This window comes from Euprymna scolopes, chromosome 25, assembly GCF_053919585.1.
Source record: "Euprymna scolopes isolate OS-2025 chromosome 25, ASM5391958v1, whole genome shotgun sequence".
In the NCBI taxonomy this organism is placed as follows: Eukaryota; Metazoa; Mollusca; class Cephalopoda; order Sepiida; family Sepiolidae; genus Euprymna; species Euprymna scolopes.
The window spans coordinates 51,632,370-51,648,385 of NC_136506.1; the positions used below are offsets into that span (position 1 = coordinate 51,632,370).

The 16,016-nt window shown below is 51.6% G+C and overlaps 1 protein-coding gene across 1 annotated transcript in view; it reads left to right on the forward strand.

The window, feature by feature from the left end:
• The window catches only part of LOC145247348 (vasoactive intestinal polypeptide receptor-like), a 489,053-nt gene that overhangs the window by 198,164 nt on the left and 274,873 nt on the right, over window positions 1–16,016 (forward strand). The window lies entirely within an intron of this gene.

Sequence of the window (16,016 nt, forward strand, 5' to 3'; positions counted from 1 at the left end):
CTATGCTGAGATTAATGTCGTCGTTGTAGAAATCAGATTGTATGAAACGGTAACAAGGGACAAAATTAACTGCGACAAGTCTTCGGGTTTGCGCATCGGTACCTAGAGGGGTATGCCCCTTCAGGGGCCCTTTAGTTGGAGTGACGGGCCTTGCAAGATACTCAGCGTCTGGTTTTGTCCTGACCTCCAGCTGGAGAAAAATTGGTCGGAGGTTCTGAAAGCGGTTCGATCCGCAGCTGTGCTGTGGATCAGCAGAAACCTTTCATTAAAGGGGAGAACGGAGGTGTGTAATACCCACATCTATCCAATCTTCATTTATCGTCTATCAGTGCTTCCAATCCCGTCAGATACACTGATATATTTGCAGAGGGCTCTTTTCAACTTTCTATGGCTTGGAAAAGCCCCTATGATCTGTCGCGATGTCTGCTACCTACATCCTTCTGAAGGCGATCTAGGTATGCTAAATGTTGAGATTCAGTTCCTAGATCGAATGTGCACACAAGACAGGGAAGCCGGTGGCCTCTGGATGAAGGACACCAAGAAAGCCTTTCCAGCTTGGAGAGGGGTGCACCAGTCCGAGGGTGAGGCATACAGGTTGCCCCGAGGTGCATGCCCCTTCTACCGCGAGTGCCGGCGCGCGCTGAAGTTCCTCTTAAGAGTTAAGGAAAGCCTCTCCAACGCTCTGCTGTTGTCCTGAAAGGCATTATATCGGGTGTTAGTGAGGGGATCCGTAAGGGATGTTATTGCTGAGGGGTTCCCTTTGACAAAGGGGCAGCTCCGCTCAATCTGGCCTTGGGCGCCTGGGTCGGGATGCCTCACTAATGACGAGGTATCCTTGACCTGGCTGGTAATTTGGGATGCTCTCTGGGTCGGTAAGAGACTTCACTCAGCTGGCTTGGCGGTTTCGCCTATTTGTAAGCGGAGCGGCGATGAGGTCGAAAATTTATGTCACGCCTTCGTCTATTGTTGCATCGTGGTGCCGCTGATTGAGTTTGTTACAGGTCTCATGGTCCGCATACTGAACATATCGTCGTTAACTTTGGTTCCTATCAATGTATGTAGCAATTGGGCTCCGACAACGGATAGGCTTAGAAAAGAATTATGTTTGACCTTGCCAGCAGTGATGAAAGGTATTATCTGGAATACACGCATGAGAGTGGTCTACTGATCTGAGGACTTCGCTCCCCTCGACCTTATACGAATCTTCCGTTATTATTTGAAGAGTCGTAGCAAGGCCGAGAGTGGTATGATGTTCTTATGGTGACTGACGAAGGATTTATACGCTGATGGATGGATAGTATGAATGTGGTATTGTGGTGAAAGTAGAGTGACAGTAGGAACTAGTTAGGTTAGATTAGTTAGCTTTAGACTGAGAAGACCGCCCTCCTCCTCCCCAAAGTTAGACCTTGTGCCAAATTTTTCTAAGAATATTTTTTTGTATTTTTGGAAAATAAATATTTACCCCCCATTAGGAGTCGAAAACATTTTACACATTTTTTTTTTTTTTTTTTTTGATATAATGGAAAAATCCTTTCGGATTCAATTTTGGTTTCACTTGAGAAAAGGAAAGAAAAATAAATAAATAAAAGAACAAAGAATGAATGGCGGCATAGTTCAGATCAGTTACCAAGATGGCGGCCAAGAATTAAATGCTGTCCGTGACGTAGTAAACGGCGAACTTGTATTTAGTCGTTACGGCCCCGACCTTGGCATTATCTACTGCCAAGGCCTTATTTGGGGTCCGCAACAACTTAGGCACTAGGGCCAGTAGGGGGAAGTGGGGAAAAATAGGGGTCTTTGCTAGTCCTAGGCTAGACTTGCGTTTGATAGCAAGTACTTTATTAAGTAAAACCTACACTAGAGTTTCTATCACGCACTATTTGCATAACCGCCGAACATTCTTACCAGGACCTACTTAAAATAACAGCTCCCCAGCTTACACGGATGGCAGGCGACATTCATGCTGAAAAAATTTAAAAACAAATATATACAAGAACACAATAAAACTTATTTATATACAAAATGAAGTATTTTTTTTTTTTAAATATAATGGGGGTGAGATGATGGGGAGAGGGGGCCAACTAGAAAAACACCCAAAAAAAAAGAAAAAGAAAGCAAATAAACAAAATGCCTATGGGGGCAGGTTAGTAAGAGACCCTCCCTACCTAACAGCTGGTCTGTCGTGTGAAACGCCCACTGTCTTCCGCTCCTCTCCCCTGGGGGGAAGAGGTGAAAGCAAGCAGGACGTTCCCTAGTGGGGAGTGGAGGATCTACGGGTATGTGTGAAAAATAACTTGGGGTTGGGGTAAACTGGGGTGGATGGCGTCTTCCAAGATAAAAGTGCATAATGGGCAAAAATAGGCCGGGGACAAAATAAAACAAGTGGACTGGGAATCTTTGGAAGCTCTTCTAGTGCCAATCTAACAAAAATATAAGACTACGGGAACAGGATCAACATGCATACTACCCTAGTCTAGGCCCTAATAAAGCATAAGCTATCCACTCTTGGTGGTTACACACCTACCTAGCCTACTCCTACCCATCGTATAAGGTTAACCTTATATTACTTTACATAAGGGGCTGGGTTTCGAGAAAACCAAACCTCAGCACCTTAGGAACAATACCACTAGGGTGGAAACACGAACTCGAACCTAGCTCCTCGTCGGATGCACAAACTAGTGTTGTGCACCCATCTACTATCAAAGTCTATGCGAGACAATCTCTTCAAATCACATCTGATTTTTATTTTAAGTTGATGCTTAAAATAAACAACCAGATCCTGATCGGAAAAAGATCGCCCCTCATAGACAATGCCCAGACGTGTATACCATGTCACTAACCGAGCTACCGCTAGGATCGCTAGAAACACCAACCGTTTCTCCCTGTCAAACGGTGGGTCCACATTGTCGACTACGTACGCTAAATCAAGTGGCACCGACCGCTCGGGGTCGATGCGAGCCGTTACCCCTCCAACATACTCCCAGAGACTCCGCACCCCGCTGCAAAGAAAGAACGCGTGTTCTCTCGTTTCCTCCTCCTCTTCATCATTGCAGCGTGGGCACGGGGGATAATAATATTCACTATCCCTACAATTCCTGGCGAGTCTGCCAAAGAGTGGCAGCGCGTCCCGGACTAGCCTCCACGTTATTGAAAATTCAGAATTATTAATGTAACTACTGGCAGGCGCCCAATTCCAAAGCGAGAGAACTTCCCCCCTCGACAGATGTAGCCGCTCCACCAGCGGGTCTTTTGCAGTCCCCACCACTAATTCCTCATATAGCCTCCACCTCGGCTGTGCAAGGTCCCTGGACCCTGGCAATGCCCTAAGGGCGGCTCGGCATTCGGTCAGGAAACACCGTTCCCCCGCCGGTCTTTGTGACCTTAAGCGGCAGGGGCGGATATGAGCCGTGGAAAAGCCTGTTCCACGACTGGTACCCCGTGCGTTTCCTCCATCAGTGTCCGACTCAGGAACGCCAATCTTTCTGCATGTTTATGGCTTTGCAAATCAGGCATCTCCAAGCCTCCCTCGCTAAGCTTCTGTGTACAGACCTGTCTGCAGACAAACGGCTTTCCTCCCTTCCATAGCAGTTTGAAAAGGAGGCGCACTAAAGCCTTACAGCGATCCGCAAGCAGGGGAAGAACAGATAAACGGTAAAGGATCAAAGGAAACACGTACGTAGCACATGCTTCCGCGCGACCCTTTAAGGACAATTTCCTCTGAATCTAAGTCCCAACCGACGACTCGACCTTAGTCTGTACTTCTGACCAATTCTTGTCCAACTGGAGGTCCGGCCCGAACCACACACCGAGGATTTTACTGGGCCATCAGTCCAGCCAAACGCACCTGGAAGCGAGTTTACCCCGGTCCAGGCGCCCAACCGCAGGCCAACGGACTTGCTGCGATTGATCACGGCCCCTGTAACAACTTCATACTCAGCGATCGCCTCTATCACCGCTTTAATATCGCTACGCCGCGCAGCGCACACGGTGACGTCATCAGCATACGCGGACACCCTGGCAAATTTGCCGCAACGCAGAGCTATGCCACGCAGGACTGGTCTCGCCGCCTCGTCCCTTAATTTGCGAAGGAAGGGCTCCAACGCCAGGACATACAGCAGAGGCGACAGCGGGCAACCCTGCCGCACTGACCGGGAGACCCCAAAGGGCGCCGACAACCTACCATTTACCTGCACCACTACCGCGGGATCACGATACAGGGCGGAGATCCACTTGCGGAAGTCCGGACCAAAGCCGGCGGTTTCCACAACAGCCCTCAGGAACCCATGGTCCACCCTGTCGAATGCCTTGGACTGATCTAAATTGATCAGCGTGGCTTCGGTGTCGTCTTCTATTCCCTCTATGATCGTGCGGACCAAGTGCAAATTGTTCTGAATTGATCGACCCTTCACAGCGTAGTTCTGATCCGGTTCGACCAAGTCACCAATAACAACCTGCAGTCGGTTCGCAAGAACGCGGGCCAAAATCTTGAAATCTGCGTTAAGCAGAGTAATGGGCCTATAATCGTCTAGATTCCCCCCTCCATGTTGGTCCCCCTTCTTCAGAAGCGTGACCACTCCTTTGGTTACCTGCCTCGGGATCGAATCCTGGGCAAACCAGTGGTTAAACACGCCCGTCAGAAGGGGCACAAACATGGGCCTCAAGAACAATTAGTAGGGCAAACCATCAAGCCCCGGAGATTTGTTGTGGCCAACCTGCTTCAACGCAGTAATGACCTCATGCTCCATAACCATCCCCTTGCAGCTAGCCGCTCGGGCCGCAGTAAGGCGGGGCGAGCCAGCTAAATAGCCGCCAAACTCCTGGCCACGGAGTCTGGGTAATTGGGTGAAGCGTTCCTCCAAATGTTGCCGAAACCCATTGCAGATCTCCCGTGCCGACACGAGAGAGCGCCCTTCCAGGTTTTTCACCTCCCGAATGTACCCATTCGAGCCATGTCTTAGAGCAGCCTTACGCTCAACAGCGTCAACATTCACGGCTTCGTTGGAGACTCTGTTTAACCTAGCCCTAACTACTTGACCTTCATATCGCTCGCTAGCCAAGTGATTGAGGTCCCCCTTAACTAGAGCTAGATCTAGGGAATCCCCCCTGCCACCGCCCGGGTCAGTCTATCCTCTAGGTGCCTTTTGGTCCAAGCGAGGCGTTGGCTATATTGGACACAAAAGTGCCTAATGGTGACCTTAAGCTTAACCCACCAGCTACTCCCGGTAACCGCCCCCACTAACTCCCTCTGAATTAGTGTTGTCAGCTGCTCCCGAAAGTCGTTCGACTCCAACAAGGAGACGTTCATCTTCCAGTAGCCCGCCAACCTAGGCCTATTACCTAATTTCAAACGGGCCAACACAAGTTTGTGGTCCAAATGACCTAGCCAGTGGAACGTGGGACAGGATAGGAAATCTACGTCACCACTTCTAATTAACATCCGGTCCAAGTAAGTACTCGGACCGGCGGCCGAACTAGATCGCCACGTCCACATCTCCCTCCCTGGGTGATCCAGACGGAACCTGTCGACTAGATCGCACGAGGCCATAAAGCCAGACAGGGTGTTGTCACACTTTTCCAACCCACTAGCCCCCCCGACCTTATCTATCTTGGGGTCCAGGATGGCATTCCAGTCCCCCATGAGCACTACCCGCTCGGAACCCGAAGAGAGAAACACCTCCACCCGCCGAAAAAAGGAAACCCTCTCGCTTTGGATGTTGGGCGCATAAACTACCACGATCCGGAACGCGCCGCTTTTAACAGCAACATCGACCACGACCAGCCTCCCATGAGCGTCCGCGTGAACAAGTGTAACCGTCGCAGCCAGAGTGCCACTCACTAGTACAGAAACCCCCCGGCTATGGAGGCTGCCATATGCTGAATAAACATGAAAATCATCCACCAGCACATCGCAGTCCCCATCCCCAACAAAGTGGGTTTCTTGTAGGGCAGCTACGTCTACCTACAGGGCCACGAGATCCCTCAGCACGCGAGCAGCCTTGCTTCAAGATCTCATGCCCCTTGGTTTTCCCCTCCCTCGGGGCTGCCAACTTCTGTTCCTGCCTTTTCTCCTTTACTTCTTCCTCTTGGACTTCTTGGACTTTTTAGACTTCTTGTTCTACTACCTGAGCTTCCATCTGCTCCGTTTCCTCGTTAGGAGTGGTGAATAGGGGAGGGGTTTGTTGATCTTCTTCCTGGGGGCGTTGCGGCAGAAGCTCAGTGATCTGGTCTTTCTTGTCATCTTTCTTCTCTCTCTTCTCCCTCTGTTTGTCCTCGCCCCCTTCGGTGTCGGAGCCTGAGGAGCTTCCTCTCGCCTTTCTTTTTGTAGCCGTTGCCACCGTTCTTATTGTTGTTTGTGGAGCCAGCTCTAGTTTCTTTGCCCCCTTTTTGGCCGCCACTGTGCTCCACTTTTCTTTTGCTGGGGCTGCTTCCTCCTTCCTGGTCTCTGTGGGGGAGGGGGGTTTCCCTGCCGATTTGCCCGTCTCGGCTATTCCAGCTTGTCTTTGAGGGCAGAACCTCGCTACGTGGCCCGTTTTTTGGCATTGCCAACACTGGGGTCTTCTACCCTCCACAATGACGGCCATTGACCAGCCCTCGCAGGTTAATTGGGCAGGGATCTCGTGGAATTCCTTGCGGGACAGCCTCATCTTGATCTTGTAATCCCCCGACATTATATTCCGGGGGCCCTTTACCGCCTCGATGCCTTCAACTTCTCCGTATTGGGACATGATTGCCCCCAGCTGCTCCTCCACAAGAAAGCACGTCACCCCCGTAATTGTGACAAGCGTTCTACTCTTTGAAAGGTACTCTGGTCGTACCTTGATGTTTTTTCATGTGAGATCCCCTCTTGCTAGCTTCTCCGCACCCTCCTTTGTCGGCAAGGGGACCTCCCACGTTAAAACGTCTAACGGCGTACTGAGCGGGGATCCTCAGTTCCCCCAGCAGCTCCATCATGCGGTCTTTCGGTACTCCCAGAAGGGTCTTTCCGGTGGCATCCAGAGTCAGTAGGGACACTGATCTCTCCCTTATCTTCGTCAGTGTCTCTGGAACCACCTCTATCTGGTTCCCTTTTGTAAGGTCCTTATATTTTTCTTCAAAAAGCCTTCTGTAGTACTCTGGGGACTTCGCTGGTGCTGATTGCTTCTGGTCCCAACTCTGCTTGATCTCACTGGCTGTTGCCTCCACTGTTACCGCTGCTGCTCGGGTCCTTTGTGCTGCCGGTATCGGGGAATCCGTAAATGAGAGAGCTGGCCACTCCTCTTTCTTACTACGGGAACAGGATCAACATACATACTACCTTAGTCTAGGCCCTAATAAAGCATAAGCTATCCACTCTTGGTGGTTACACACCTCCTAGCCTACTCCTACCCATCATTATAAGGTAAACCTTATATTACTGTGAGACTAACCGTAGCCCTCGGCGCAAGAGGGTCCGTGTGTGCCTGGCGTGTGGGTGGTGGCTGATCCTGTGGTCGGGGAAGCGGAAGAATGAGTTTCAAGATGGCGCCTCCCTGCTTTTATTAAAGACGGAATCTCGTAGGATCGCGCGAGATCTCGCGGGGATGCAAATTAGCTAGGCTATCTTGAGTAATAAAAATCGGTCCATTGGAGGTGCGAAGCAGTCGGGTTCTGACGTTCGTGGCGATCAGCACAGTGACCGTTGGGTTCCGTTTCTATTCGTGCAGTCAGCTGAGCTTTGTTAGTTACCTTCGTGCCGTGGCTGTCATTGTTTGTTGGTTTGCTGTGTGTGGCCGTGGTTCTTCAGTGAAACGCTTCGTCGCCCACGACGAGACTCCCCGTCTCCTACACAAGATACTCTTACAAGCTATTTCGACCCCCCCCATTCCGAACTTGGTTTTCTTTTCTTCAATGGCGGATAGGTTCGATCTAAAGTTGATACCGGAATTCGTCGGATCCGACCCGGTACTCAGCTGGGTTGAGAAGGTCGAGTTACATTGTCAGTTGTCCGGCGTGAAAAATGTCGAGCGCGTGATTCCTCTGCGGCTGACCGGCGGGGCCTTCGCTGTATATCAGCAACTCAGCACTGAGGAGAAGTGTGACTACTTGAGTATCAAGGCGGCGTTGTACAGGGCGTTCGCCACTGACCCCGCCACTGCATGGGAGCAGTTTGAGACAAGGTCTATACGCTTAGGCGAAACTGTGCACGTGTATCTCGCCGAACTTAAGAAGCTGACGGTGTTGTTCGGCGGTCTTCCCGAGAGGGCCCTAGCCTACAAATTCCTGTCAGGACTCCCCGCTGGAGCAAAGCAGCTCCTGCGAGCAACCTCTACCATGTCCTCACTACCGCTGAGTGACCTAGTGGACAGAGCCAGGACAATAATGAAAGATGACTCGACGGTGCAGGAACCGGTAGTCGCCGTCGCACAGGCCCCACCAAGTGGCGAAGGACCGTCTCAGGGACCCAGCCCGCAAGGTGATGTCATCTGCTACAGATGCAACGGGCGGGGCCACATGGCAAGAAATTTTAGAAGGCGGTCGACGGCTGTTCGCTGCTACCGCTGTAACAAGACTGGGCACATGGCCCGAGACTGTGCGGGAAACGGGGACGGGGACAAGGTGCCAGTGCCGACCTCTTCCCCGAACAGAAAATAAACAAGGCGCTCCCTGTCATTCAGGTCCGAGTTAATGACACGTTATGTTCAGCCCTCCTTGATTCCGGTTGCTCCCGCACCATAGTGTGTGCGGACTTCTGTCGGGCGTGGAAAAAGAAGAACGTCAGGATAATTACCATTACTGGAAAAATACGAATGTGTTGCGGCGTGGGTGTGGTACACATTCGCACAAGAACTGGGAACTCGGCCAACGTCGAAGCGCTGGTGACACGCGAAAAGCCGCTGAGTTTCGACCTGTTGCTAGGCTACGATGCCATCAAAGCCCTGGGCGGCGTGCGCATAACGCGCGCTGGCGTTGTAGAGTTTCAGGATAGGCCCCCGGTGTGCGCAGCACTAAGAGTCGACCAGCCGGACTTCAGTGCGGAATTCGACGACCAACAGAAGGCGTGGACCGCCACTTGGAGGTGGTCAGAAGACAAGGAACCGGCCAAACTACAAAACAAAGTGGCAGAGTACCGTATGCCCGACCAGATAAGGCCTGCATACGAAAGCGAGCTCCGTGAATGGATTAAGAACGGTTGGCTGATTCCATACCCCTACGACAAACTTGGACCCCCCCCAAGGGCCTGATACCGCTGATGGCAGTTGCCCAACCTAACAAGTCAAAGGTGAGGCCGGAAATGGACTACCGTGAGTTGAATGCGCACGTTGATGCGTTCACAGCGGACGCCGACGTCTGTGCCAGCAAGCTGCGAGAGTGGCGCCGGCAGGGGTCCAATGTGTCCCTACTGGACTTGAGAAAAGCATACTTGCAGGTCCGGATCGGCGAGGCGATGTGGCCTTTCCAGACAGTGATGTTTTCCAGGAAGAGATACTGTCTTACGCGACTCGGATTTGGGCTAAACGTAGCACCCCAGATAATGAAGGCTATCGTCAATGCCGTGTTGTCACAAGAAGAATGGATCAGAAAGGGAACATCGGCGTATATTGACGATATATACGTGAACGAAGATATCGTGTCCTCTTCGCGCGTAAGATCCAAACTTGCCGAGTTTGGTCTAAACTGCAAGGACTCTGAGCGGCTTGAGGATGGTGCCCGCGTATTGGGCTTGAGCGTTCAAGAGGAGCGAGGGATCCTGAAGTGGAGGCGTGGAACCGCAGTTCCCTACGTACCCGACGTTTACACAAGACGTGTCGTGTTCTCCCTGTGCGGGAAACTTGTGGGGCACCTTCCAGTATGCAGATGGGTTCGTGCAGCGACAGGCGTCATAAAAAGGAGGGCAAATGCGGTCACCAAAGGCTGGGACGATGAGATAACCGACGAACTATTGGTTCGAATGTTAAAGGAGACCGTCGCTAGTGTGAAAAAGAATGACCCCGCCACAGGGGACTGGTGCGTGCAGGGAGACGAACTGCGCGTGTGGGTGGACGCAAGTTCTCTAGCGATCGGTGTAGTTTTGGAGAAAGATGGGGCCGTAGTTGAGGATGCCTGCTGGCTGCGACCGGCGAATGATGCTGCCCATATCAACCTGGCAGAACTCGACGCTGTAATAAAGGGCATTAACCTGGCACTTCAATGGGAAGTGACGAAACTGTGTGTGCACACTGACTCACTTTGCGTGCACCACTGGGTGTCGGACACACTCACGAGCAAGGCCAGGACATGCACCAAGGCAGCCAGCGAAAGGCTGATAAGACGGAGGCTCGAGACTGTGAAAAAACTGGTGACGGAGTACAACCTGTCCGTAGACGTAGTGCTCGTCACCTCGGACTACAACCTCACCGACAAGCTCACTCGGGTACCACGAAGCTAAGCCATTGCCTCTGTGTGCTGCCTCCGTCGAGGAGGACGAAATCAGGAAGATACATCACGACAGTGGGCACCCCGGAGTACAACGGACCTACTACTTTGTGAAGTTGGCTAGACCATCAATACCAAAAGCGCAGGGAGTGCCAAACGTGCCAGTCCATCGACCCCGCCCCAGCCAGATGGCGGAAAGGACAGCTGGGAGTGGATATAACCCACTACGGCAGCCAACACTTCCTCACGCTGATAGACTGCGGGCCAACGAGGTTCGCGATTTGGCGCCAATTGGCAAGGCAGGATTCCACCAGTGTCATCCACGAATTGGAATCCATATTCTACGAAAGGGGGCCGCCTGAGGAGATCCTCATGGATAACGACACGGCGTTCTGCAGCAGGGAATTTAGGCATTTTATGGACAACTGGGGGATCCGCCTTCGACACCGATGCGCGTATGTGCCGAGCGGCAACGGCATAGCGGAGCGATGCCACCGAACCGTGAAGAGGATCGCGGCCAGGAAGAAGTGTACGATCGCGGAGGCGGTTTACAGATACAACACAACGCCTAAGGACACCGTGACTGGCGGCAGTGCGCCAGCTGATGCGATTCATCACTATTACGTGCGCGTCAAGGACGTTGAAGTGTGTCTACCCGACCAACGAGAACTCCAGGGGACGTACCAAGTGGGAGACACCGTCTGGGTGAAGCCACCCGGCGGCCGGTGCACCAGCAGCTTTTGGAGGGGGCGGGTCACCAGCGTCATCAGTGAACAGGCCATACTAGTCGATGATACTCCGCGCTACGTAAGGGATGTCCGGCCCGCTCTAAGCGTTGACCAATCGGCAAGCAGTGGAAGTAGCGAGTCATCCGACGATGAGCGATGGATCCAACATGTGCCCCATGGACCTGATGACTCAACTGCGAGCTCTAATGCTGATGCTGATGCTTCCGATGCCACTTTTGAGAGCTCCGATGAGGAAGTCCCGGCAATACCCCTCCGCAGGAGTGCTCGAATCAAACGGCCACGTCCGCCGTGTCACGTATGCGATCTGGAGACCAGGGGGGAGTGTGAGACTAACCGTAGCCCTCGGCGCAAGAGGGTCCGTGTGTGCCTGGCGTGTGGGGTGGTGGCTGATCCTGTGGTCGGGGCAGCGGAAGAAAGAGTTTCAAGATGGCGCCTGCCTGCTTTTATTAGAGACGGAATCTCGCAGGATCGCGCGAGATCTCGCGGGGATGCAAATTAGCTAGGCTATCTTGAGTAATAAAAATCGGTCCATTGGAGGTGCGAGGCAGTCGGGTTCTGACGTTCGTGGCGATCAGTACAGTGACCGTTTCTATTCGTGCAGTCAGCTGAGCTTTGTTAGTTACTTTCGCGCTGTGGCTGTCATTGTTTGTTGGTTCGCTGTGTGTTGCCGTGATTCTTCAGTGAAACGCTTCGTCGCCCACGACGAGACTCCCCATCTCCTACACAAGATACTTTTACATAACATAAGGGGCTGGGTTCCGAGAAAACCAAACCTCAGCACCTTAGGAACAATACCACTAGGGTGGAAACACGAACTCGAACCTAGCTCCTCGTCGGATGAAACAACTAGTGTTGTGCACCCATCTCCTATCAAAGTCTATGCGAGACAATCTCTTCAAATCACATCTGATTTTTATTTTAAATTGATGCTTAAAATAAACAACCAGATCCTGATCGGAAAAAGATCGCCCCTCATAGACAATGCCCAGACGTGTATACCACGTCACTAACCGAGCTACCGCTAGGATCGCTAGAAACACCAACCGTTTCTCCCTGTCAAACGGCGGGTCCACATTGTCGACTACGTACGCTAAATCAAGTGGCACCAACCGCTTGGGGTCAATGTGAACCGTTACCCCTCCGACATACTCCCAGAGACCCTGCACCCCGCTGCAAAGAAAAAACGCGTGTTCTCTCGTTTCCTCCTCCTCTTCATCATTGCAGCGTGGGCACGGGGGATAATAATATTCGCTATCCCTACAATCCCTGGCTAGTCTGCCAAAGAGTGTCAGCGCATCCCGGACTAGCCTCCACGTTATTGAAAATTCAGAATTATTAATGTAGCTACTGGCAGGCGCCCAATTCTAAAGCGAGAGAACTTCCCCCCTCGACAGATGTAGCCTCTCCACCAGCGGGTCTTTTGCAGTCCCCACCACTAATCCCTCATGTAGCCTCCACCTAGGCCGTGCAAGGTCCCTGGACCCCGGCAATGCCCTAAGGGCGGCTCGGCATTCTGTCAGGAAACACCGTTCCCCCGCCGGTCTTTTGCGACCTTCAGCGGCAGGGGCGGATATGAGCCGTGGAAAAGCCTGTTCCACGACTGGTACCCAGTGCGTTTCCTCCATCAGTGTCTGACTCAGGAACGCCAATCTTTCTGCATGTTTATGGCTTTGCAAATCAGGCATCTCCAAGCCTCCCTCGCTAAGCTTCCGTGTACAGACCTGTCTGCGGACAAACGGCTTTCCTCCCTTCCATAGCAGTTTGAAAATGAGGCGCTCTAAAGCCTTACAGCAATCCGCAGGCAGGGGAAGAACAGATAAACGGTAAAGGATCAAAGGAAACACGTACGTAGCACATGCCTCCGCGCGACCCTTTAAGGACAATTTCCTCTGAATCCAAGTCCCAACCGACGACTCGAACTTAGTCTGTACTTCTGACCAATTCTTGTCCAACTGGAGGTCCGGCCCGAACCACACACCGAGGACCTTTACTGGGCCATCAGTCCAACCGAACGCACCTGGAAGCGAGTTTACCCCGGTTCAGGCGCCCAACCGCAGGCCAACGGACGTGCTGCGATTGATCACGGCCCCTGTAACAACTTCATACTCAGCGATTGCCTCTATCACCGCTTTAATATCGCTATGCCGCGCAGCGAACAAGGTGACGTCATCAGCGTACGCGGACACCCTGGCAAATTTGCCGCCAGGCAGAGTTATGCCGCGCAGGACTGGTCTCGCCGCCTCATCCCTAAATTTGCGAAGGAAGGGCTCCAACGCCAGGACAAACAGCAGAGGCGACAGCAGGCAACCCTGCCGCACCGACCGGGAGACCCCAAAGGGCTCCTACAACCTACCATTTACCTGCACCACTACCGCGGGATCACGATACAGGGCGGAGATCCACTTGCGGAAGTCCGGAACAAAGCCGGCGGTTTCCAGCCCTCAGGAACCCATGGTCCACCCTGTCGAATGCCTTGGACTGATCTAAATTGATCAGCGCGGCTTCGGTGTCGTCTTCTATTCCCTCTATGATCGTGCGGACCAAGCGCAAATTGTTCTGAATTGATCGACCCTTCACAGCGTAGTTCTGATCCGGTTCGACCAAGTCACCAATAACAACCTGCAGTCGGTTCGCAAGAACGCGGGCCAAAATCTTGAAATCTGCATTAAGCAGAGTAATGGGCCTATAATCGTCTAGATTCCCCCCTCCATGTTGGTCCCCCTTCTTCAGAAGCGTGACCACTCCTTTGGTTACCTGCCTCGGGATCGAAGTTAAACACGCCCGTCAGAAGGGGCACAAACATGGGCGACAGCCTCAAGAACAATTCGTAGGGCAAACCATCAAGCCCCGGAGATTTGTTGTGGCCAACCTGCTTCAACGCAGTAATGACCTCACGCTCCGTAACCATCCCCTTGCAGCTAGCCGCTCGGGCCGCAGTAAGACGGGGTGAGCTAGCTAAATAGCCGCCACACTCCTGGGCGCGGAGTCTGGGTAGTTGGGTGAAGCGTTCCTCCAAATGTTGCCGAAACCCATTGCAGATCTCCCGTGCCGACAGGAGAGAGCGCTCTTTCAGGTTTTTCACCTCCCGAATGTACCCATCCGAGCCACGTCTTAGTGCAGCTTTACGCTCAACATTGTCAACATTCACGGCTTCGTTGGAGACTCTGTTTAACCTAACCCTAACTACTTGACCTTCATATCGCTCGCTAGCCAAGTAATTGAGGTCCCCCTTAACTAGAGCTAGATCTAGGGAATCCCCCCCTACCACCGTCCGGGTCAGTCTATCCTCTAGTTGCCTTTTGATCCAAGCTCTATTTAGCGCGAGGCGTTGGCTATATTGGACACAAAAGTGCCTAATGGTGACCTTAAGCTTAACCCACCAGCTACTCCCGGTAACTGCCCCCACTAACTCCCTCTTAATTAGTGTTGTCAGCTGCTCCCGAAAGTCGTTCGACTCCAACAAGGAGACGTTCATCTTCCCGTAGCCCGCCAACCTAGGCCTATTACCTAATTTCAAACGGGCCAACACAAGTTTGTGGTCCAAATGACCTAGCCAGTGGAATGTGGGACAAGATAGGAAATCTACGTCGCCCCTTCTAATTAACATCCGGTCCAAGTATGTACCCGGACCGGCGGCCGAACTAGATTGCCACGTCCACATCTCCCTTATCCTTCAGCTAACATTCACGTATGTGGTGACTTCAATGTTCACAACGTCGAATGGTTGACCCACTCTAACAAGACCGATGATGAGGGAAGGTTCTGTCATGATTTCTCCATTGCCTATGACCTCACTCAGATTGTTCAGGAACGCACCCGTGTGCCCGACAATGATGGCCAGTATGCGAGCCTACTAGACCTTTTTCTCACAACTTGCCCTGAACTATGTTCAGTTTCTGTTCTGTCGCCTCTTGGCTCTTCCGACCACTCTGTTGTATCAATTAAGATAAAAATGAAATGTAATAAGTCCCCAGACGTACCTCTCCATCGTACAGTATATCGATACACTAAGGCTGACTGGGATAGCTTCCGTACATTTATATCTGATCTACCTCTGAATTCCATGTTTAAAAAGGATGTGCCCTCTATAGTATTAGACCTGACGGAATGGTTATTTGTAGGTATTGACCGTTTCATACCCTCGAAAAAGTTTCAGCAAAACCTAACAGCCAGCCATGGTTCTCTCCAGAATGTGCTGCTGCCATTGCGCACAGAAATCACTTTTTCCACTGTTTCCAACGTAATAGATGTATGAAAACTAAAGCCGCTTTCAGGACTGCCAGCAACCATTGTAAGAAAGTAATAAAGAATGCAAGAGAGTTGTATGCTCAATCTGTTAAGTCTAAAGTAGCTGAGCAGCGGCTTGGTTCCCATCAGTTTTGGCAAATAGCAAACAGAATCATGAACAGAAGCGTGTGCTCCATCCCAACTATTATCAATGGACCTGAGGTAATCTCGTCAGCATCAGACAAAGCCAAACTCTTTGTCAAGAACTTTGCAGCCAATTCTACCCTTTGCGACCAAGGCCGCCAACCCCCAATATTTCCTCCTGTATCAGAAAACACGCTATGTAATATACGTATATCTGTACATGATGTTGCCAATCTAATCAAAAACCTTGATTCCAGTAAAGCAACTGGCCCTGACGGTATTCCAATTATAGTACTCAAAAAACTTCAACCTGAACTAGCACCCATACTTACAAAACTGTTTAAACGTTGTCTTAAGGAGAATAGTTTCCCATCTCCCTGGAAAATTTCATCAGTATGCCCTGTATTTAAGAATTCAGGTGATCGCTCATCCCCCTCTCAGTACAGGCCAATAAGTCTCCTGTGCGTCATGAGTAAGTTGCTGGAATCTGTGTTAAATACAGAAGTAATCAACCATCTCAACAAA